The 25,832-nt window shown below is 38.3% G+C and overlaps 1 protein-coding gene across 2 annotated transcripts in view; it reads right to left on the bottom strand.

Moving 5' to 3' along the window:
- The window catches only part of Kcnj16 (potassium inwardly rectifying channel subfamily J member 16), a 52,299-nt gene that overhangs the window by 20,635 nt on the left and 5,832 nt on the right, over positions 1-25,832 (bottom strand). Inside the window, exon 1 of one of the 2 annotated variants that reach the window (XM_013113473.3) lies at positions 2,308-2,772. The exons of the other annotated variant lie outside the window; for it this stretch is intronic. The gene's annotated coding sequence lies outside the window, so the exon portion shown is untranslated. Of the gene's footprint in view, positions 1-2,307; positions 2,773-25,832 lie in introns of those variants that run through there. 2 annotated transcript variants of the gene reach the window in all.

Genomic DNA, 25,832 nt, shown 5'->3' with positions numbered 1-25,832 from the left:
GAAGCATGTTTTGCTACTAATATTATTTAATAATAGACACCATCCTGGGACTATTTTTTTGAAATCTGTGTAATCAAAAGGTCTGTGGAGGAATTTCCTGCATTTGTTAAGGAGTTGGGCTAGATAACTAACTCTGAAGTTCTCTTTTAACAGTAAGACACTATAAAAGATTTCATGTTCCGATGTTTGCATCAACAAGCACATGGTATTTACTCCAGTATTAGGAGATGAACAATAGTGAATAGCTGCCCAAGAGGATTAAAAATAAAAGTGTCACATCATCTCATTAGGATCCAAACACTTGAGTCTTCTGACTTAGCAGAATTATGAGCTTTGCGGTCAAATCAACAGGAAATGTCATTCCCTTTCATGTCTGGTTGCTATCTTTGCTTTTGATCAGTGTTGACTTTTATGGTTTAGTCGACTTGTTTTCATTTTTATTTTGCCCGTCTGCCTGTAGCTCAAACTTTAAAAGTAAATCAAGAATAGGAAGAGAAACAGTTCACATGTGATGAGAGATTTTCAGGAAGTCATACATGGTAACACACACTAATTATCATAGTACTTATAACAGAGGCAGGGGCATTGCTAACTGTTCAAGACCGATGGGGTCTACATCATGGGTTCTAGTACAGATGGGAGTGCATAAAGATTCAAAGTCTTAAAGGAGGAAAAAAAAACAAACATAATGCCATATAAAATGCTCAAGGACCACAAATTATTCCGGGCTTGTAGTGTAAGTACTTGGGTCAAACATGGGCTGCTCTCAAACAGCCACATGGCAATCATAGACAGATTCACTCAGCAGTGGATGCTTTGATATGGCCCAACTTAAATCAAAATATAAAATGGTTAATCTTTATCACAGCATTACACAGAAGAGAATGTTCCTGGCCCTAAATCATCTCGACTTGGCTTCTTCCTCATGCCAGCCTATCCCAACATACCATCTCTGACCTCAGTTGCATCATTAGTCACAGAGACTGGACTCATCAGCAAAGTCAGGCCCAGGGGTAGAACACAACTATTAAAGAACAAAATCTATGGCTGCAAAATATCGCAGTTGATAGTTTTGCTAGAACTACCATTTTTAAAATTCTACCTTCCCACTACAAACTTAAAATCAGTTGATATTTTTCTGAAACCTGAGCACAAAGTGTGTGTTCTCGGATCTGAGCCATTTGTTGGAATGTCACTCAGAGTTTGGCTATTAAATCAAGTCACTCTTTACACCAGAATTTCCCTCTTCTTTAAAATGTAGCTAATGACAATTAACTCTGTAGTTCGTGGTCCCTATGTGCCAGGTACCATATCAAAAAGATTATATACTATCTAGGGACTGATAGTTTTTCTGAAGGAGGTGGGGAGAAGCTGAAAACTTGGAAGGGCACTCTTGTTAGGTAGCCAATTCTGACTGCATGGTAAGTGTGCAGAACCTCTGAGGACACTATTTCAGCCTCCTCTGCATTCTCAGAATTGTTCCAAGACTCACAGGAATCAAAGGGAGCTTTGGAGGGCAAAGATTCATGTTCTTTAAAAGTAAGATACTTATGGCCAAATCCATGATCCTGCACCTACATTATCTTAGAATATCCTCACACAGTCAAGCTGCATTCTTTCTAATTGTGTCTTTTCTACTAGTAAAATGAAAACTTGCCAACATGGGATAGCCTGAGTGATATTTAGTCTATAGCATCAGATTTTTAGACATTTTAGAAAACCTGGTGATTTTTTATCCCAAAGTAGATACCCATGTAGTTGCTTTCTATATGCATTCTAATAATAATCTATTCCCATATTTTCAGCTATGAAGCAGTAATTATGAAAAAACTACTGCAGACTCAGGACTTGTCTCACAGTTTCAAGTCCTTCATATTCTCCTGTTGTCTCTTAGAGGCAATGGAAGGTGACAAAGTCATACAGTATAGCTTTGTTTTATGAATGCGTGATTGCACAGGAAATTAAAGATTCTCTTCTTCCACACCAGCCACAGCAAGAAGCAAAAATAATGTTCCACTGGTGAAGTCACTACCGTCTTAGTCTCTCTCTCTCTGAATGCTGTTTCCCTTAACAAATCTATAAACAGAACTGGCATTCTTAGTCTGTTTGGTTCAGCACTCCCTAGAGATGATATGAAAGGAAAAGATAATTCCCAGTCATTGGCCTTGTAGTAATAAAGCATGACTACATAGACCATGGAAGATTAAGGTACTCATCCAAAGCCTTAACACAGAAAGAATGAGCTTAAGGGAAGAGATGAACAAATACCCAGGCTTGGTCACTTTGTGTATGACAGCAAGCCCTTACCTTAGTTACAGATCCAAACCCTGGGACCTTTTCATCTTCAGCACGACTGCCGTGGACACATCTCATGCTCTTTTCTCTGTGCCCTTCTAGTTCACTCTCTGAGGCTGTCAGCACCTACCACCATGGAGATGAGAAACCCCACAGCAGAATCTCGCTCTTTTTTGCCTTTCCGGACACATTCAGAACAGACAAAAGCCAGAGTTCTCAGCATTTACTCGAGTGAATCGACACTTTCTTTAACTGGTTCCCATGCCTACTCATGGTAGAGACGCTTGCCAAAGCGGGCTGACAGAAAACAAGAAGCCAGAAGTATCCTTTCTCTATACTCATTTACAGCCCTGTCTTTTGATTGCAGCTCTAGGAGCCTGTTAAATCACAAGAATCTCTCAAATTACCAAGTGGCCACATGCCGCCCCCTAAACATCACATTGACCCAGAAGGCTGAAGCCTCTCGTACTGACACACCAGGGCTAGCTAGTACAACTTCATCCAAGTCTGATGTCCTTATGTGTGGGCTCTCTGTTACTGTCACAGTAGAGTTTTCTGGAAAATACACACCCTGTCTGAGGATGTAACCCTATACCAAAGGCAAACAGCCTCTTGCCCAACATCATTTCACATGGGCTCCAAGGTAGTAGGTGACCCTAGAAAAATTATCAACAACCTTGATATTAATTCCAAGGACATTAAATGTTCTTTGAGAAGCTGCTTTCATTTGTACTTGTTTTCACTACTTTGGGGATAAGAGAAATAATGAGTCACTTGCTCATTGTCCAGTATTCATTATGAAACCTTATCATTTTGAATAATTAGTCATGAAAATATGGGGTGCGGGAGGAGGGGAGGGAGAGGGAACTGGGATTGACATGTAAAACAAACTATTTAAAATTAAAAAAAAGTAAATACTGGCAAATTCAACTGAGAAGTAAGAGAGGGAATTTTGATATGAGAGATTCAGTTTTGTAGTAGCCATGGCAGGAGATAACAGTTCAGAAGTTCAGACTAGAAGTTCAAACCAGACATTATCGATATATATTTGGCATTGGCAGTCATGAGAAATGGAAAAGACCATATAAGAATTCAGACTAGAAGAGAGAAGGGTTCCTCAACTTAGGCTTGGGACAAAAAACAATTTGAGTTTGGAACAAGGAAGAGTATTCACAAAAAGAGACAGAGAGAATTGCTCCACAAAGAACAAAAATGTAAGATATAGGACACTCTGAAAAATTGGGAGGGGCTAGGGAATGCCATTCCTGTCAGGTATGGAAGGTAAGTAAAGACAACAGCCCAGTATGGAGTGGTGGTATTTGACAGTGAGATGCCATTGTCACAATTTAGAAGACAAAGCCATGATTAGATAACAAGTAAGTAGGAGAAGCATGGGAGGTATTAGAGAGGGGAGGCACCAAGCTTTCACAGGACTCTGTGCTCAAATGGAGTAGAAAACTGGGAGGAATGGAAAGCCACATGGGAAAGAGGTTTGTCTGGAAAAAAGAGTTGTTGGTTTGTCTTTAATTAATCCCTTGGTAATTTCATATTTCATACATGTATATCAGTTTGTTTGAACATACATGCCCTCTATTATAATCTCACACCTGCTAAACCCCTTTTTCTTATAAAATTTTACCTCCTTATTTCATGGATTTTGTGTGTGTGTGTGTGTGTGTGTGTGTGTGTGTGTGTGTGACCCTCTGTGTTTAATTGGGGCTATTTGTATTAGCATGTTTGTGGGGTTACATATTGGAACACTGGAGCATGGGTAAGCTACCAATGGCAACACCTTCTTGTTCCACTTAGACACTAGCTGCCGATGGCTGCTTAGGGATGGGTGGCACCTCCCTGGGCTTTGAAAGAGGTGATAATTTGTCACTGAAAATGTTTTCAATTGATTTTTTGGGGGGTTTTCAAGACAGGGTTTCTCTGTATTGTTTTGGAGGCTGTCCTGGAACTCACTCGATAGACCAGGTTGGCCTTGAACTCACAGAGATCTGCCTGCCTCTGCCTCCCAAGTGCTGGGATTAAAGGCATGAGCCACCAATGCCCAGCTGATTAATTTTCTTAATTAAGTTAATGCCCTACTTTTGTGTATCATTTGTTTTAAAACCAAGTTCTTTTGGTAAATGTGAATAAGGTGTCATTTTCATGGTTTCATTTCAAAATCATAGAGGATGAAGACAACACTGGTATTAGAGCCATCATTGGATTTTCCTGGTACGTCTGATGTTACTAATCACTCGTTTAAATGATTGTGCAATAAGCAAATAATCTCATCTACTGTTTTCTTATGTTCTATATTATATAAAATACTATTTTTATTCCTTAAGTAGTGATTGTTTTATACATGTAAAATGAGATAAGCTATAAAATATAAATCTCATAAATTTTCATACTTATTAGGATAATCCTACTAAACCATATGCTCATTTAAAACATCAACTACCCCTGGGTTTTATAAGAAAGCAGGCTGAGCAAGGCATGTGAACCAATCCAATAAGCAGCACCATTCCATGGCTTCTGACAATAGTGGGTGGAACCCTCCCCATAAATCTCTAATTATGAAAATTCTTGCAAGTAGCCCAAATTTAAGGAAGTGCTTTCCCAGATGAGGCCTCCTCTTCTCTGATAACTTTATCTGTGTTGAGATGACATAAACTCTGACAGAAGAATATATTTGATAAATTTTTCTCTATGCTGAAAAATGTAACAGTTAAGCAAGGAAACCAAATGCAATGTTTTAGGATACCTGTGTTCTGCGTGCTCTTCATAGAATGATAACCTGCATTTACAACAGTCTCCACCACTGTAATTGACAGATACATATTCCAAACTACACAATAGCATCCTGAAATAAAGGATACTAACAAACTCTGCATACACTGTTACAATGTGGATATGAAATATCTCCCTTCGGATCATGTGTTTGAAAATTTGAATCTCTGCTGGCCATGCTGTTTGGGAGGTTGTGTAGGGGGTGGATAACTGGGAATGGACTTTCAGGGTTTGTGACCAATCTCCACTTCTTATGTTGTTCATAGTTCAGCCACCACATGAGAAAATGCAGCCATATACTCTTGCTGCCTTGGGTTCTTTCCAACATGCATCTCCTGCCATTATTTCCTCTAAAATGACAAGGCAAAATAAACTTGTTGTCCCTTGAAAAAAATCAATTGGCATTGATTCAGTGCTTAATGGCTATTTCTCAAAGGCCAGAATAACTATATGAATAAATAGAGCATTAAAAAGAACTTCAATTGCAAATATTTACTGGGAGGGTGGTCTGGTCCCTTTATAACTGAAAAAAAATTAAAAGAACTTAAAATATACACATTAAATTTGCTCACCATGCTAAACCAATATGTATGTGTGTATGTGCATTTTCGTATGTCTGTCTGTGTATACATCTATTTCATATAGTTCTTAGTAGACCGACATAAACTAAAAACTGTAAAATATTTAAGACAGTAACAGACAAAGTAGTTGCTGTCAGAATCACAGCAAAAGTATTCTAACAGGAAGTCTAGGGAGAAGGTGGCCTACAAGAGGGTGTGTGAATGGTTGGGATTAAATTTTTCTCTGTAGTGTAAAGACTGACAGGAAATGTGGGGGGGCATAAAAAACACACAGCAGAAGGAATGGGCAGGCAAGCATCAGGTTTAATTAAAGTTATGCAAATGAAACACATTGATCTTGAAAAAACTGCCAATTATACTTCTGGTGATGCTATGACAACTACATAATTTGCATATAGTAATTCTACTTTTAAAATAAGTTTTGTTTCCTTTGAGATACGGTCTCATGAATAGTTGACTAGACTCAAACGTCCTCTGGGGTCTTGGACAAACTCGAACTTCTGATCCTCCTGCCTCCACTTCTCTAGTGCAGGGATGGCAGGAGCATGGCACTACCATCACCATCACCATCACCATCACCACTCTTGGTTTGTGAAGTCCGGAGGCTAGAACACAGGGCTTCATTCACAGCAAGTCTACATGAATTCTACCCATTGACCTGTACCCCGACCGACCCTGTTTTGGTAATGATAAGTAAGACAAATAAAAAACCAGTCTACTTTTACACAGCACCACATAAATATGGATAATGGACAAAAGTGTTAACTTGAGCCTGACTTTCAATACTCATTGAAAATGCTGAAGTTGTTGCACCAGTCCCAGCCTCTGCTGAGATGGCCCCTCTGATTGACTGAAACAAATTGCACAGGTGCCGTGTTTGGCTGACCTGAGAACTTCCTGTTATTCTATCTGCCAGGCTACACTTGGATGTGGAGGAAGTATTTAAGGTTCTCATCAGTAAACAGGGTGTCCCTCCTGAATGTCTTTCCCACTTACTTAAGATCCTCATGCCTCTTGCCCTTTCCTGATATGCTTCACTTCCGTTGGACAGGCTACACTGCAGTGAAGTATGTTATCCTGATAGACTTTAGCCTCTGAAATCATGCAGAAGACAGCGGTGAAATGCTTACTTCCTCTCAGACAATGTTTAATTTTGGAACGGAACCCTGAAGTGCCCCCATGCACTTCTGGTTGGAGCTTTTATTTAGGAATTTGAATGATCTTTGTTTTTAAGAGTTCGGTGTTCCTCACTGCCAGACACACACAGTATCAGGCAAAGACCTTCTGAGAACTGACAAAGTGACTGATCAAGGGATGACCTGAGATTATTCAATATATCATATGAATCATGGGAATATTAGTACAAGAATCTAACATCTGAACCCTCTCTATAATGTCCCTCCCAAATGGCTATCAGTGTCTGATTTATATAGTTCTCATAGACCAGAATCCCAGTGGTTTCTTCATGTTCTGTCACTGCTTTACAGTCACTCTGCACACTTAAAGAGGAAGTCCTTCCTCAGCTTCAGATAAAAATGTGCCGACTCGTAGCTGTCACAAACTTTCCTGTGTTCACACTGTCCCCAGACTGCAGCAAAACAAGTTTTGCAGCACTTCCAATTCTCAGTTCTTCAGTGGAATAAAGATGAGAACCTTATGGTCATATCCTACCTTCTAACACAGACTTCAGTTCTACCAGGAAAGAGAATCCCCAAATCTTTAAGTATTTCCAGTATCCATAACAATCATTTAATCATACCACTCAGGCCTTGTTCTGGTATATTTTAATAACCAACTTATTTGTAAGGGTTTCAGTTTCTGGGATGTAAATACTTCACACATGATCAGTCAAAAGTTTTTTTTTCGATTTCTGTGTTGTACATATTCCAATCATGGCTGATATCAAGTTTAAAATGAGACATCTCAGGTGAATGCAAGAGCTAGTAAGAGATCTCAACAATTGTGTATTATGGACTGAGAGTTTAGCTGGTCTTGATGATTTCTTGAGGACTCCTCTTGAAGTGTGATGGAAGCTGGACACAGTAACAAATTCCAGTAATCCCAGAAGTTGGAACGCTAGGGCAAATATATGAGGGATGTGTAAAAAGACCCATTATAGGGCTACAGGATGTCGTGTGGTACTAAGTTGTAAATAAAGGTTTATTGTTGTTGTTTTAAGGGGAAGGAAAAATAAATAACATTTAAGAAGAACTCTATGTGCTTGCAAGAAACTTGTCTTATAAAAAGTGATACCCCCACTCTGCCCAAAAATGATGATTGATGGTAACATCTTAAAATATTTCCATGATATTCAGTTAATGCGCAAGCCCTTTTTGTGCGCAAAGGAAAATCTATACACATTGAACTTAAAGTCTTCTTATGACTAAGCTTATTTTTATGTCCAATCTTTTCCACTCTGGAACAGACTCCTCTATTCTTAAATGCTGTCAGTGTGTTTGTTGTTTTGGTTTCAAGTGTATCCACTCTCCAGTAGCTACTTGTTGAGTCACACTTTCCCAAGGGTGCAATTCACACCCTTCCTCTATTTGTACTGAATGAAACTGATGGAGACAAACGGTGTGAGCCCTGAATAGAAATTAGCAGAAAAGAAGCATGTTTACTTAGTTTCATCTGTAGATCAGTTAATGGGAGAAATATTATAAAGAGCTGAAGTGGTGAGTAGACATTGGCAAATCATCCTAAATTGCTAACATTATTCTCACAGAGAATGAAAAGATGTTGATCATGAGACTAGGACAATCTGAAGAGCATATTAGCAAAATATGTGTGTGTGTATGAATTTCACGCACATGTGTCTGTGTGTAAGAGAGAGAAGGAGAGAAAGAGAGCATGCACACTGGGGGGATAGGGTGTGGAGTGTTTGATGTATGTACACATTCTAGTGTACACTTGTTTATGGAGGCCAGAGGTCAACATGAAGTGTCTTCTTCATTTGTTTTACACTTTCTTTTCTGAGATATTCAACTATACTGGCTGCCCAATGAGATTCAGGGACTCACCTCTTCATTTACCCCAACCAGTACTTGGATTACAGATCTCATCGTGTAGCCTTTTATGCAGGTTCTAAGGCTCCCTACTCAGGTCTTCATGATTTCACACCAGGCAATTTACTGGTTTGTCATGTCTCCAGCCCAAAAGGCAAGTATTGAAGTTATGTTGAAGATTCTGAGTCTAGGGGAGTGGTTAAGCCAATTACACAAGCAATAGAGGCATGAGTAAGGAGAATACTACGTAATGCCAGAGAACAAAGAAAGAGAGATAAATCCTGGAGATGCCTAGGAGTCAGCCGTGGAATCTGCAGCAATAAGAAATCCACAGGGAAAGAAGAGGGAAGAGAAAGGCAGTGGAAGAGCAGAGCCAGTAGAGAATGTGATGAGAATCCAGATGATTCCAAGGGACTTGTTGAGGATTTAATCATGCAAGTGTCACATCTACAACAGAAGCATTTCAAGGCATTCGTCATTGTCTTGAAATGTAGTGGGGTTCAAAAGAGAACAGAAGACATTTAATGAATCACGACTTACCATGTCTTCAAATGTCTGTACTTCTAAAATATCATATTTCAAATGTAGGGTTGTCTATGATCCAAAGGAAAAGAATACCACAGGCTGAGTTGTATGAAGTATATGCATGGCATTATTTTCTTGTAGAAAGGGTGTTGAGTAGAGGCAAGAAGAGCATAGATTTAAAGAGAATGGAAAGTATTTGAAGAAGACAAGGTTGGAAAGTTGCTAAGATTGTCCTATGATTTTCCTTTAGTGGTCTGCATTTAGTCATATTTCTTAGAATCTGGGAGAATACAAGAGTCTGGAAAAACTATTCCAGGTGCTCCCTTCTCCATCACCAAAGTTCCTTTCACTTCTATGGAAACCCACCAGACTAAATAAACACTTTCAGATTTGAGAATTTTAATAAGTCACTCATTCCATTTTCAGTTTCTAGCTTGATTATTAAATAGCCTTAGTGACAAGAACAATGAAGTTACCACAAACTACCTGTTCCAAAATGATTGCTAGAGACCCCTAGACACAAGTGTCTGATGTCAGGGAAGAGACATGAGCTCAAAGGCACTTTGACTGATGCTATCCTTTGTTGGGAAACTGAAATTGAGTAAAACAGCAGCAGCACACAACCCCACTCCACCCAGGTGAGGTCATGTCTCTTTTGAGATTGAATAGCTAATTGTATCATGGATCACACTTGCAGAAAATGCATGTAAAATGTCTAGAAATGCTTTCTTTGTTTGATTCAGAATTTAAATACGCATGCATCATATCTCTAGAATGGGCATCTTATGGTGTTATGATGATGTGTCAAATTGCTGTAGGGTTCAAAAGAGAATAGATAACATTATGTACTTCAGGACACTCTTGAATGTGACTCTCAGTGCTTGTCTATTCTTGTTGAGTAGTGTATTTCAAAAGTGGGTTTGTCTCCATTCCAAAAAAGTAAAGTTAATACCTAAAAACCTCTACCAAGTTATTACCTATAATCTTCTCAAACAATAGAAGCCACAGAGAATGTAGAAGTCAAACAAACCTCCAACTACATAATATCAAACTGTGTTAGAGCCAATACTTAAGTCATAGTATAGTTGAGGGTCTCTCTTGCCTTAATTGTGAGTACAGCATATTTATTCTACATATCATTCAATACTTAGATTTTCTTATAATAGTATTTGTCTGTTACCTCATAAAATCTGACACATTATCTAGTTAATAGAAATTTTCAGGTCTTAGCAATACTGAATGAGTCATGTCAAAAAAGATATCATTTGGAAATGTAAGAATGCATTCTGATGTAATGACAATATTATGAGTAGGATTATGTATTTACATAAGTGCTGCATATTAGAAGTTTGGTCACTGATTTAAAGAAAAACATGTTTTAAATTTTGAGAAACCTCATACACTAAGTATCAATTGTAATTTTTGCATGAACAACATGAAGTTTCAATGTGTTAATACACAATTTCAATGCCACAGAGTAACAGAAATTATTGATTGAAATTGAATTAAAATCATCCAATAGATGCATACACAATTCTCAGTTAATAAAGTAAAAGAACAGACATTCTGAAAGAATTAAGGCCAGTAGCATTTCAAGATTTGGCAAAAGGTGTTGAAGAGAACCAAAAATCCACACAACCTGTCGGTGTTGCCCTTGTGCCCGCCAGTAAAAGAACGAAAGCACTACTGTAGTTGAATGTTTTTCTCTGTCCTACTGGTCCCCCATTGAATGGTTTCTCTCCACTCACAGGTCCCCGCAGCCACTTATGATATTATCACTCAGAGGCTAATATTAAATATAATATTTGACCAATGGCTCAGACTTATTACTGGCTAGTTCTCTCTTACAAATTAACCCATTTTAATAATCTGTGTATCACTGTGTGGCCATGACTTACCAGTAATATTCTGGCATCTTACCCCTTTGGCAGCAACATGGCATCTCCCTGACTCCACCTTCTTTCTTTCTCTATTTCTGTTTGGATTTCTGGCTTAGCTATATTCTGCCCTGTCATAGACCAAATCAGCTTTATTTATTAACCAATAAAAGCAACATGCATCTGCAGCATACAGAAGGACATCTCATATCACCCTACTGCTAAAGACCCCACATACTTCTTTTATTTATTTATTGGTTTATAGAGACAGGGTATTGTTTTGGAGGCTGTCCTGGAACTCACTCTGTAGACCAGGATGGCCTTGAACTCACAAAGATCTGCCTGCCTCTGCCTCCCGAGTGCTGGGATTAAAGGTGTGTGCCACCAACACCCAGCTGACCCCACACACTTCTAACACAGGACTTGGGGTAATTGTTCTGGGTCTGAGGTCGCCTCCTTCATGAGGTCTAGAGTTTAAAGTGTTGTAAAGAGTTATATGTAAACTGCCAAGGGAGAAAATAAATCAATAGTACTACCTACATGTACCACCTATGAGCCACAACAATTACCAGTATGGTAAGATTCTAAAAAGTGTAATACTGGCATTTGTATCCTGGAGGTAACCAAATGCCATCTAATTGGACTTAATTCATGCCTGGAGCTGTAAACTTCATCAAATACCCATGACTGTCAAGGCCATGAAACATAGGTAATACTGCCAAGTTCCCAAAACAGTGTGATCTCTAATTGTATGCTATTTCTTCCTGCGTCCACAGATGAGTGTAGTGCTCATCCGTGCACCACCAGAAAAGCTTCTCTTACAGCAAATAGAGATCATTACAAAAAACATGGGAGATCATTACAGAAAATGTAAAAATGAACTGACCATGGAATGCCCTCCCTCTATCAATATATTTACAATAGAATTCTTATACCAAAGACTTAAGGAACATGGAACAAAGAGGGCTCAAAGATTGTAAGAGTCAGAGGACCAGGGCATATGCTTCAAGATAGTCTTCAATTTAAAAAACCATATAATAAAAATACATGAAGTAGAGGGTGAGCCTTGGGGAGAAAAGGGTAGAGCTGAGAAGAGTTGGAAGAAGGAATAGAGGGTGAATATGGTGAAGTTAGGATGTATGAAGTTTTCAAAGAATAGAAATATTATATTATTAAAAGTAGAAATACAGCCAAGTTAACTTATTTGCAGGTGACTCTCTTATTATCCACAAATGAATAGTCTCTCAAAGAATGTTATATGCAGGAAATTCAAGGGTAATTTTTGCTGAGATATCTAGAAAGTCAACTGAATTTATAAAGATCAAATAATCACAGACCTCAGCTAGTTCAAGGGAATCTCATTCCAAGGTCAACCAGCTCCAACCGTGTACATGCTTTTCAAAATCACTGATGCCACTTTTGATGTCCAATTGGCCATAAATGATTTTCTTACTTAGCCAAAGTTAATCTTCCATTTACATATTTATGTGTAGGAAGCATAATAGACTACAAAAATGGACAAAGAGCATGCAAGTCACAACAAGCAGGAGTTATTTATTCACAGCTTGCTGACCCAAATTGGATATTACTTTTATTTGGAAAAGATATAAAGGTACACAGAGGGTTTTTTAAATAGGTGCTAGGGATCTGTCCTAAGGCTCTTGGTTCTTGCACAGAGAGAACATTATTGACTGAGCCATCTCTCCAGTTCAATTTTCAGATCTTGAAAAAACTATTAAAATAATGTTCAATGACTCTGGCGTTCTGAGGACAAATCCCAGGGCTTCTCTGTGCAGTCTTAAAAAGCAGTGGCTCCTGCTGTTTCTCGGGACTATTTCTCAGGACTCTCCCATGTCAACATGCCATGTTATTGGAAACGTAATTTGCCTAGTTTTCTGTTACTCTGGAGAATGGTGCTGTATAACAACCTCAAGTTGTTTGAAATCTGTGGATGATGGTGACATGACAAACTTAAACCTCATCAAATCTATCAACTGAAGAATTTTAATCACTGAAGTCAGAAAAATCTATTTTATCACTTCCAGCTTTGTGATGGCTGTTGGCCTAGCTCGTCTGTTCGGTACTAATCTGTATGATGGATTGAAGTGATCATTTCAATCCTTCATGACGCTTTTTTTTCCATCAAGGTGTTGTCCCCATAAGCCATCTATACTTTCACTGGCTGTAAGTTCAAGTGCTCTCAATTTCTGTAATTTCTTCTGATTTACAGGCTAATCTGAGTGGATGTCATCTCTCACAGAAATATTGTTGATATTCTCATCTCAGCTAGCCCGTTATGCTCTACTTTTGCTTCTGTGAAAATAAGGAACTGAGTACAGTCTTGTCCAAAAGGCTTGCTTGAGTGGTACATTCCATGCAGGGCTCCTGGAAGCTCACTTTGATGTGTAACATTAAGCAAATGCAAATGTTACTATTGTTATTTCTCTTTAAGCTGCAGATGGAAAATATTGAGGAAGCTTCATAATGCTGGCTGTCTGGGCCCATGGGAAGTTACTGAAGAAAATCTGAGTCATGGGTTCTTACATCAATACCCAAATCACAATTTTACCCTGTTTATGAGGTAACTATGAGAAAGCTTCACGTCCCCATATGCATTGTCAATTGTTCCTTTTATTTTCTATTTTTATTTTATCTTTTCCTTTGTGGAACACATCCTTTCATTTTGTTTATCACCAGGATGAACACAGGTTATTGACAAATAATTAGATACTGAATAAACGACCAACCTTCTAAAAACAAAAAAGAACTAATCAAGCTAGAGATAGGAAAAGAAGTGCTCTCGGCTAATATTGCCTTCTACAAGGTGGGCTTCCCTTCTGTGAAGAAGACTTCATTTGTGATTTGTTTCCTTTTTCTATTTTGTCCTCATGGGTGTTTGCATGTTTGTCCTCATGGGTGTTTGCATGTTTGTGCTCATGAGTGTTTGTATGTTTGTCCTCATGGGTGTTTGCATGTTTTTCCTCATGGGTGTTTGCATGTTTGTATGTGCACCACATTCACATAGTGCCCTCAGAGGCCAGAAATGACAATAGGGCTCCCCATGAACTGGAGTTACAGACTGTTATAAACAAAGATGTGGGTGCTGAGAGCTGAGCCTGGGTCCTCTGGGAGAGTTGTCAGTGCTCTTAACTGAATCCGATATGTCCTTATCTAGAAGGGGAGTCTGTATATGTTCTCAGGTCTCAGGTTAAGATGTGTTCATTAGACTAGAATTTAGTCTATCATGACAAGAAGGAAGTCTAGTTATTGGTTCACATTCAGGATAGAGCCCTCTTCTAGTTTCAAAGAATTTGCTGTAATAAAATACCTTGACTAAAATAAAATAGCATACAGGGGAGGAAGAGTTTATTTGATTTACAATTCAACATGCTACAGTAGGTTGTCCCACATCCACGCACATACAGGTGGCAATAACTGGACTTGCTGGATTGTTAAAAACAACAACAACAACAAAATGTGAGGCCAGTGTGGGGCAAGCTTTTAATTCCAGTACTGCAGACAGAGGCAGGTGGACCTCTGTTAGGTCAGCATGGTATACAAAGCATGGTCCAGGTCAGCCAGAGTTATGTAGTGAGGCTCTGTATAAAACAAAAAACATGTATGGGAGAAGTTGCAGAGGAAAAAATAGGGGGTGGCTATAAAAACATTTTCTCACATATATGTGTGAAATCTCAAGAATAAGGACAAATTACTTTTAAAAATTTTTAGATGAACATACTGAGTACAGTGTATGGTTGGTCCATAGGGCGGTAAGGTGGAATTCAGGTCAGCAAAAAGAAGTACCTGGGAAAACGTCTAAGCACTTCATTGACCTCAATTTCTCAAGTATTTGTGTGGAGTTTTATCCAGCCGAATAAGGACAATCTATTTTCCTAGTCACCGAAGGCCTTGGAGAGAATAAGGAGTGGTGGATTTTCTTCTTATCTGAGAGCTTTCAGGCCTGTATAATTTTCTTTAAAGGGAGAAACAGAAACTCAGAACAATTCTCCCCATTCAGTCGTGAAATCACTACCATCAGCCTTTCTCCAAGTACCCTTTGGACAGGAACAGCAACAAACAGGTTCTTCCCAGATTGCCTGCCCTGTTCCAGCAGCACAGACACTTTGACAGGAAGATAAGTGAGTGATTAAATTCTGAGTGGAGGCTAAAGACTAAACGCTCCAAGGGATGGAGCAGCATTCCTAGGGTACAGTGAACCAAGCAGCCGAGACCAGGCTGAAGTGGATTCTACCAGTTTCCCTCTCAAGGTCTCTTCCATTAAAGCACCAACGCAGAATTTAGTGCTAGACCAAGAGGGACAGGAACAGCTGTATCTTGGGTTAACTTGTCAGTGGTATCATATTCTACCTTTGTCTTGAGTATAATGTAAGCGTAGATTTCAAAACATTCAGAGCTACGTGTTCTGTATAAATATTGGAGTCAGAAACTTTCATCTCTTTATCTACGCATAAGTTTGATAAACAGAGACTTAAGAGAGTTGTTACATGCAGTTAGAGTCTAGTTTATGGCTAAATATTTTCGCTCATTCCAAGCAAGTTAGATTTATTTAATAGTATGCCCTTAGGTTGTAAACTACCAAAGTCACAGACACCCTGTAGTTTTATGCTTCAGTAATTTGGACACCGTCTTCCCCAAGTCAAAAATATCACTTTGGAGTGCTGCTGAAATAAATAACAAAATGTTGTGGGAGGAGGGACAACATGAGGAGCCAGTATATAAAAACAACTGCTCTTATTTCTGATCATCAGAAACTACTACCTAAATACACAACTGAAATCCAAAACCAAATGTAGGCATCCAGTTGATACAGCTTACCACCCCCAACTTATGTTATTGAATACCTGCCCTTGAAAGGGCCACATCAATGACATAGCATGGCCCTTAGTAAACAGCACACAACCTGATGCAATAAAATTAATACTATTGGCTACTTGGCATGTGAAAGTTGTAGACAAGAAAACTAGCTGCTTGCAGAGTAAAAGAAGATAAAACTTCCAGGTGTTTTGGGGAAAACAAGAATGAACACCTCTTTTGGATAAGAGTTTTTTTAATGAAATATGTGGTCCTTGTAAAACAGGGACTTTTAACTAAAGTCATAATTTGGTTGATACAATTACAGGTAATTCAAACCATGAGACTAAAATCAGCCTATGGAGCAAAAGTATTGAAATACAAAATCTGGAATAACGTGTACAATACATAAGGTAAAGGTGATAAAGGGTCACATCTTGCTCAGACTTCACCACCCTCCTACCCAGAGTGCCTATGTGGAAAAGTAAGCAAACAAACAAGAAAAACAGAGGCTCACATCAATGAGCTTCTTTTGACTCCATTTCAGTGGGGACTCTAGCCACTTTGCACAAAGCCAGGGTACCCATAAGATAACCCAGATGTGTGTTACACTTAGCAATCAGTCCCAAGCTAAGACATGCCTCTGCCATAAAGAACCGATTTTAAAGAATTATTTAGAATTGATTCTTGCAATGAACTCGAATGTCCTGGGGATGTTCTCATTTCTAACATGCTGGCCGTATTTCCCTTTCCAACCACATTCCCATTCTGAGAATTCTGAGACATTGTTGTCATGGACCCCACATCCCCATCATGGACCCAATTTTCAAAGAGAGCACAGGCTCTGCACAAGTACTTTGTCCCACACCTGATTTACAAACTTCTGTGTGCCACAGTTCTGTTGAGAGCTTGTTACACAGAGGTGCTGACCTCTAGCCCCAGAGTTGTGGATGAGCAGGTCATGGCCTAAGAATCTGCATTTATTACAAATTCCAATGGGAGACTGATATCGCTTCAAACTGAGAACTGCTGAATTAGACCATGTAGCTCATAATCAAGAAGCGTAGGTTAAACTCCAGTCTGGTTATAAACAGCATCCTGAGACTACAACCAAGAAGGCACCTGTTTGCCTGGGGGGATTCTTCAATGCAGAAGTTAACAGAGGGGGTGAAAGGTATTGTTGTGTTTAGATAGAAAATGAAAGAGTAGTGGATACTGACATCCGAGCCCCTGAGTCTGTGACATACTATCACATTACTTAATTAATCTGATCATTAGTGCTTCCACAACTATAGTAAGAATTCTAGTGCTAAAGTCAATTTGATTATGTATCAAATTAGTGCTTGCTAGTGGGGATGGGGTTTACTGGACCACAAGCCTCCCTGAGAATCTAGAGACAGATAATGGTTTCTGGGCATGAGAGACATATTCTTCAGTAGTGTAGCTACTGTTAAGTTGCTCTATGTTCCTGTGAACAACCCCTCACTCATGTTCCTGTAAGCAGTCCTAATTAAATTAATTAACTGAACCGGTTTACAGACAGGAAGAGAAGTGAAAACAGGAAGTGCATAGTAGAGGTTCAGAAGGAGTGAGAGGGGACAGGAGAGAGCTAAATGGGGTGACTATGATAAAAATAAATTATACATGTATGAAAATGTCATAATGCTAATACTAAAAGTTCCCCAAATGTGACAATCAGTGTAAATGAATTTTCAAAGCTCCAACATGCTACCGCAAATGCTGTTTGCTATTTTCGGTAGGCAGGCATCAAAACAGCCAAGGACTAAAGATGGACCAAAAAAGAATAAAACTACGCCAGTAAAGGAACTGATCTTTAGTTTAAAAGCTGAGATGACGTAAAAGGAAATGACAAGGAAGTTTATTAGACCCTCAGAGGTTGTGTCATCTTTAAAATGATTGAACTAATGGTTTTCAGGGTAGCACAACACAGTGCCCTCTTCTAACAATACTTGTTTTCCACTGAAAACATAAACGTCTTTTTTTCCCCCTGAGGTGATCATACAAGCGTAACTGCTTTAGCAACGGTTAAGAGTTTGCTCTGCTTGCTTTCTTAGGTGCTATGGTTTGCTCCCAGTCTGAAAATATTTCACTTTTAAAACAATGGTCATTGAAGGCTTTTGGCTTTTGTCTGAAGTTCATTGAGACAATATCAATATGAATTTCATGGGTAATATACTTTGGAACATAAATTCGTTTGTAATATGAGTATACTTTAGGATAAAATACTCATGCACTAATCAGCATACATACTTTTACCAGGTGGCTACATGCTACTACTATTTGTCATGTTAAGATAAAAAACAATGTTTGCCTTTACTTTCTCATGAAAATCGTATGATGAAGGCCCAGAAGCAGCAACCTTAAAGCAATGTTCAGGTGTTATTAATGTACTGGATTCGGGAGAAACTTTTCCTCCAAAACTAGGCAACCTACCAAATACTCCTGAATTATTCTTTTATGCTCATTTCTTCATCCCCAAATGGTTTCACAGTTCAATATTTGGTATTCAGTCCATCAGATTGACACAAATCATTAAAGATACAAGGAACAAATACACAGATTTTTCCACATCAATGAAATATCACTTCATTTTGATTGGATATTATATTTGCTTACTGATTAAAATTCTCATTGATTTTTGGTATTGAAGTTGTGTTTGCAGTTATTAGCTTTTGATGTAAATGGCAAGCCCTGCAGTGGTACATCAGAGATTGTATCTGTTCAACAAAATACAGATGTAGCCATGACTATTTCAGATCTGCTTTTTTTTTTAATATTTTTTATGCCTTGGCCGTGTATGAGCTATTTAGTGTTTGGTATGTGCTATGGTTTGAAAATGAAATGTCCTTTACTGGCTAATGTTTTGACCAATTGTTTCCCAGCTGGTTGCACTATTTTGGGAGGTTGTGAAATCGAGATGAGCACCAGCTGGTAGAAGTAGGTCAGTAGGTGTGGGTCTCTGAAGATGATAGCCTAGCCTGGTCTCAGTTCCTGTCATATTCTGTTTTCTCATCCATTGTGATGTGAACAGCCTCCATGACATGATCCCACTGCCATGATTTTATTTGCACTCTCTGAAATCATGGGTCCAACTAACAATCTCTTTTCTTTTCTTTATTTACTTTTGTATTTGTGCTGGAATGTATTTTGTCACAGTATCAGTAAAGTAACTAATGTGGGTGAAAAACAGTAATTTAATACAAGGAATACTCTGATGCATAGAGAAGGAATGATGTAGAGGATCTTACTCTATTTCATCAAAAACTCAGTGCCCAAACATCTCTCAGGGTAACATTTTACAGCTATGCACAAATGGTTTTAACATCACTAATAAATTACAGAGATATAATTGTATTGATACTGAGTTTTTGGATAACATTTTAGTGACTAAAATGTTTGCTCTGGAGATAGAATGTCTAGTTCTTACTCAGCCATATTATTTAGTGTAATCCATGGGTGACATTCATTCTATCCCATTCTCCTGATGCCCATTCCTCATATATAATAAACTGACTTTAGGACTGAAGAATCAATATCTCAAAGCACTTGTAATAGCTCACAGAATATATTTGTGAATTTAATAACATAATAAATACTAATGTCAAGATACAATATCTGCTATGAATTGACAGGTGTTCCTTTGTTGTTTGCATGATGGCTTCATACCATATTCTCGAAGTCTGTTATTCTTAATGAAAGTTTCAGGAAGATAGCCTTTTCATGAGTGAGTGACAGAACATTAGGATACAGAAATAAAATACTCAAGTAAATTACTTCACTTACTTGTACACTATTTTTATAAATTCAGAAAATGTGAAATTTTGAAACACAAAAATTTTCCAGCTCCACAGCATGAACATGAAAGAAATTTGGGTACAAGTTAAATGAAAATGTTAGCTGGACTCAAATAAAATGAGACAGAAATAGGAAAGACAATTTGTAGATGGGATTTATATTAGGAGGATTTGATATCATATTCTGAGAGTGTATTTCATATCCCCTGTGCTTTTGTTTCAATAATTAGTGGTTAAGGAATTTTGATAATGGTTTCAGTATTCTTTGTTGCTTTCATTGCTTAAAGTAGGTGCAAAGTTTATAAACATGGTGGGAAAGTACATAGTGCCTTTGAAAAGTGGGCATGCTTATATAAAGCAAAGTGTTGTGATTAATGGAGTTTCTCAGTTGTTACTCATTCAGTACCATGACTCCACCAAGACAAGAGAGATGACAAGAGATGAGACAATTTTACAGAACCCAAGCTCATTAAATTACCTAAGATGGATTCATTCCCTTGTATTTCATCTTTTAAAGTAGAAATAATTCAAAAGCAGATAGCCAAGACAGCTCTCTGAAAACTCATAAGAAATTTAATGGCTTCGAATCTTGTTAGTTTGCATTAATCTCACTTATAGTCAAGAGCAGGGTAACATTGCTACCATCCGGTCAAGTATTTGGTGGCAGAAACTATGCATCATGCATTTGCCTTTTTGTCCTGAATTTGGGTGTGTGCAAAGTTTGGTACTAAAACTTAGAATTCAGAATTCCTTTTCCTGCACACTTCACACATAGGTTCCCAATTAGTGTAGGCTGCAGGAAATATACTACACCTCATCTCACAAGAAAGGTAGAAGAGAACCAATAGCTGTATTCTTCCTGCATCAAAAAGCCACCATAAGACATGAGGCTGTGACAGTAATGCAGGTCATAACTGCTTCACTGAAACATACTCTGGGTGCCTGTAATGGATCCTGCCAGTCTCTCCCAACTGTTGTGGCTCCAGCTTCTTCTTATGAACATTTTCATTATCAAGTGGTAGTCTTGAAAGCCATGAGAGAACAATGTAGACTTAATGATGCTGTAATTGCAGCAGCAGATCATTGTTTACCTACATCCATTTCCTTCTTCCCCTTCACAAGCAATTGGTCCTTCCAACTACTTTGAAGGTTCTTGTGTCAGAAGCAACAGTTTCACCAAGGCTGTGTATCCATATGAGGAAAGTCAATATGATTAAATAACTTTGAGCATATCACCCACTCTCCTTCTGATCTCTCATCAGGAACCTACACTCAACCATAGGAATGGCTCATATTTCCCAAACGTGGTAGCCTCTTCACAATCAGGCAGATAACCCTTCTCTCAAGTTGTAATGCAAAATTACTCTCATAATTCAGCTTAACTACCCAGGCAGTGTTTTTTTTTCTTAAAATGTCTTCACTCACCAACTTTCAACTTTACCAAAGGCTGGGAACTGAGAATGTTATTTTATCCCTCCATTATCCAGCAGTGTGAGCAATTGTACACCTACTTAGAAGAAAAGGAAGTGGTATTTGTTCAACTCAGGAAAAAAACATGTAAAAACAGCATTTTGCCTACAGAGTAGCAAAATGATTATTGAGCACTGTTTTTTGTTGTATAAATAGGTCCACAAAATTTCACTCACTATACAGCAGTTATCATGGCCGTCCTTAAAACATTAAACATATTTATTTAAACATACTCACACATTCAAGACATTGTAATTGAATAACACTATAATTAGGATACAATATTATGTTATTCGTAGCCTTCCAGCTCTGTTCCTCTATGTTCCTGTTTCTGTTTTACAACCTGACCCAGTGGATGACAGCCAAATTCTATGCACATTTCAAGAAGCAGTGCCCACTAGTTACATTTGCAAAGAACAAGCATGAGTTGACACATCTGTGCAGGAAAAACTGCAAACACATTCTGTCTGCAGCAACTCAAAGTATAGAAACAGTGTCACCAAGCCCAGTGCTGTTAATTTTCATAAGCATAAGGCACACTGCATTTTGATTCTGTCTGTTTTTTGTTGGGTCTGTGTGTCCTGTCCATGACATTTACTGCTCTTTCATTTGTTGAATAGTTCTTTATCAGGTAAAAGCTTAAACAAATTACATAATCTTATCTTCACCTCAATATCATTACTAATAAAATTTCAGTCATGAGGAAATGAAACAATCTTCTGTTGCCAGAAAGTCTAAATTTAAAAATGAGTGACTTATAAGTCTTAGGTCACTCGTGCCAATTAGCCACCACTTTCTTCTTGCACCCATCCACAAGTTGACTAAATTGCGACCCAAACAAAAGTTGAGCTAAACATTCAGAGTAGATCTTTTAATGAGATAAACCTGGTACATCACTAATAATCTGTAATTTTTGTCACTTTCTACAGCAAAATCACCCCTTTGTGTCTTCATTGATAGAAGCCATGAATCACGGAACTTATTTTATAAGGTTATTTTGAATTCTTTTCCCAAAGTAGAGACAGAATATCCTAAAAAATCCACTTCTTGGGTCAGTCTCATTGTAGATGAGATTAAAATAAAGTTGTTAAAAGACTGGCCAAACTCTTGGGTGAATGGATATTTTTCCTGAGCAGAGCAAGCTAATAAATTACTGATAGAGCTTAAGAAATTTGTCTCATAAAATTCTTCCTATATTTGGAAGGTGGGTGCATAATAGCAGGATCTGAGTTCAGATTAATAGAAGCCATGTGAAAAGTTTAGAGTGGATGCTTATAGGTCTTGTCTTAGCACTGAGGGGTAGTAGCAGAAACAGGAGGATCTCTGACTGCCAGCTGATATCCAGGCTCTGTGAAAGACACTGTCCCAAGTGAACCATATGGAGTTGATAATGCAAGACATTCAACATCATCCTCACACATACAAAACACACACACACACACACACACCACACACACACATGCATGCATGCACGCATACATGCCCGCTGAAGAATCTATTGATTCTTCTTAAACTTTTCCATTAATGAAACATGATGTCATAAGGAAGAAGGACAATGAATACATTAATCTTATTTAACTCCAAATCCTAGAGATTATCAGAATGTAACATGAAAGACTCAAAACTCAAAATATTCCAGTCTTGGATGCATGCCAGTGTTGAAATTTATATTATATATATCCAAACAATTATTTTCAATGGATTATCATTTACATTAGTCATTTTCTTTAGTTTGGATCCAAATGCTGTGATTACATGAACAGTATATTGTCTGTGCCCTGCAGTGCTCATAGCTCCTCATAGTCTCCTACCACTATGAGGGCAGCTGTTCAGAGGCAGGACTCGCATGCATGAATAACACAGATGCAGAGAAGAGTGAACAGCAGTTAGGGAAGAACCATGAGAGTCTTTTACATTAACTTGTCCTTCATTTCACTTAAGAGAAACAACTTTCTCATGATCGTGTTACATTATTAAAAGCTATAGTGCCAAAAATGGCATTTTAAATGAGTGATAGACGATGCAAATATTGTTTGTAGGCACATCCCTGCCATGAAATTTAAAGCATATGCAATTAATAGCATATGGATTTAAATTTCTTTAACAGAAGTTGAAGCTTAAAAATCCTAACCAGACTGCAAAATGTCTTAAGAGAAAAATGCCCAAGTTACCATCACGGTTAATCCATGAGTCCACTTGGCTGGGCAATGGTGCCCAGTTTGATGAAACAAAATCTAGACATTACTATGACATTGTAAGTTAGATTTTTTAAATTATTTCCAACCAATGGAATTTGGGGGAACATGCTATCCTCCAAACTTATGTGATGATCACATCACTTGAAGACTCCAAAAGTGGGGGAGACAGACTTCCTGAGGAAACACTAGTCATTTCTTCCTCAAACTGGCAAATTGGAAACTTTATAAGTTTGCTGTCTGATTATATTAATCAACACTTTTTAGAATTCCCAGTCTGCTCAACAGATTTCAGAATTGCCATTCTCCATAAGCCTGTGAATAATTTCCTTAAAATCTCACTTCAACCACCCTCCTCCTTCTCCTCTTCCTGCTTATCATTTCTTTATACTCCCTACTGTGTTCATTTTCTAGGGAACCCCACTTAGTAAGCTATGACTCAGATGAGAGGGCAGAATGGTAAGAGAATTGTCAGAGTAACCTTCTGATGGTGGAGAACCTTATAGTTAAGAGAAGAACCCTTTGGTATTCCAAAGTGTTTGGAGTTCCAAAGACACACTCTGGACACCATGATAGGAAGGCACAGACTACGATGCTCACTCTTCCTTTCCTGTAGGAAGTGTAGTTGATCAGCCTGTTACCACAGTACTTGAACATTGTCTTCCCCTTAACTATTGGCAAATTAACCTTCCCATGCCTCATTCGGGGCAGAGACTATCTCAGCTATTCTCAGTGTCATACATTAGAAAAATGGGACTCACTGAAAATTGATGTTATGGAACATGCTTCTAATTTAAAATGGAACTTAATGAAAAATTGAAATTTGGAATTAAGATTATATTTCTGCAACATGTTAAGGTTAAAGCTATTTTACTGAGGACTTCTAGGAAATCTAATTTGAGGGTATTTCATTTCTAGATATTGTTTTCCCCCTACTATCCCACTGTACTGATGGACAGTTTCAGGCTTATTTTTAGGACTCCTTATGTGGAACAAAGGTACTTGGAGGAACTGTATTTAATAATGGATGCTTCTATTAAGTGTTATGCATATTTTGCATAGAATCCTTGATTTTGGAATAGTTAAACCCTGGAACAAGTAGAGGAAAAATTGATTTCATCTTTTCCTTTCACTTAAAAACAGTTACATGGAATGCAGCCATCTTCCCAGTTGTTGGGTGTTGTTAAACAAATGCAGAGCCTGGAGAGCACAAGATCTGAAGGGTGACGATAAAAGGAGTCTGCAGAGAATGGTCAGCTCTGACTGCAAGATGGACCTCTCCTTGACAGGGGAGATTCCATGCAATGCAGTTCAAAGTGTAAACCATCTTTTCCACAAAGTTGAGCTGTTGGAATTAAGAACTTATGCCCAAACCACCTACTACTATACTTTAACTTTGATAGAAATCCCAAAAGGACTTCTTTAGAAAAATCATTATCATGGCTTCCAAGAGAGATAGTTTGGAAGCACTGAAGCTGATAGATGCTCTGACTGGTCATGAATCATTACCCCCACGAGAACACAGTATATCTTCAGCAGGAGGGAAATGGAAAAATATCTTCTAATTCTGCATAGTGGGTCTAAAGTCTATGCTCCCTTGGAAGTACAGTATCTATGTAGTAGATATCTATGTAGTAGAGTATTTTTGCTCAATTGTGTTACAACATACCTGAGACAAGCCAGAGTGCCTTTCTTATGTGATGATTAGATGTGTGTTCATACAATTCATAACTGCAACCTTAACTTCAGCACAGTCTCAGTGCTATGGTATCATTGGGTTTTTTGTACTGGGCAAGCTAGAAGAAATGCATTCGGCTCTTGTAATGCATATAATAATTCTGCTTGTTCTTATTGCTGCACTTTGACCACGCACATAATTTGCCTACCATCTATGAGCTTCTCATTATCCTTCTACTTCGCTAAAGATGCGGTCATTTTTTCCTACCTTCTCAAAAGCTTGCTCTCACAATCTGGTTCATGGAACCCACACCCATTTGCACTATTCCAACTTTTCTTTTGCCCTATCAACCTCCTTTCTACTTCTTGAGCCTGATACTGATCCTGTCATTCCATGTACCAGAACTGTTCTTCTTCAAGGTATTCGCATTGATGCCTTTTTGCCATCTCCAAATATTCACTCAAGTATCACCTTTCTTAGTGAGGTCTTCCCTACAGTTCCAAACTGTAGTAAGATGCTTTAAAGATGTGGTCCTACCTCCTGGCATTTAAGCTTCTATGCAGTAACTTACCATTCAGTGTGACCTGTGTTAAGTTACTTGTGCTACTATGTTCCTATTTATTTATTTTGTAAGTCTGAATGTTTTGCATTCATGTTTGCATGTGTATCACATGTGTATCTGGTTCCCATTCACAGATCAGAAGAGAATGCCAGATCCCCTAGCACAGTTACAGATAATTGTAAGAAAATGTACGGGTGCTAGGAATTGCACCTAGGTCTTCTGCAAAAGCAATAAAT

Source organism: Mesocricetus auratus, unplaced genomic scaffold (assembly GCF_017639785.1).
Source record: "Mesocricetus auratus isolate SY011 unplaced genomic scaffold, BCM_Maur_2.0 Super-Scaffold_100007, whole genome shotgun sequence".
Lineage (NCBI taxonomy): Eukaryota > Metazoa > Chordata > Mammalia > Rodentia > Cricetidae > Mesocricetus > Mesocricetus auratus.
Note: the sequence above shows the minus strand (reverse complement) of the source record. Positions and strands in the feature narration are given on the sequence as shown.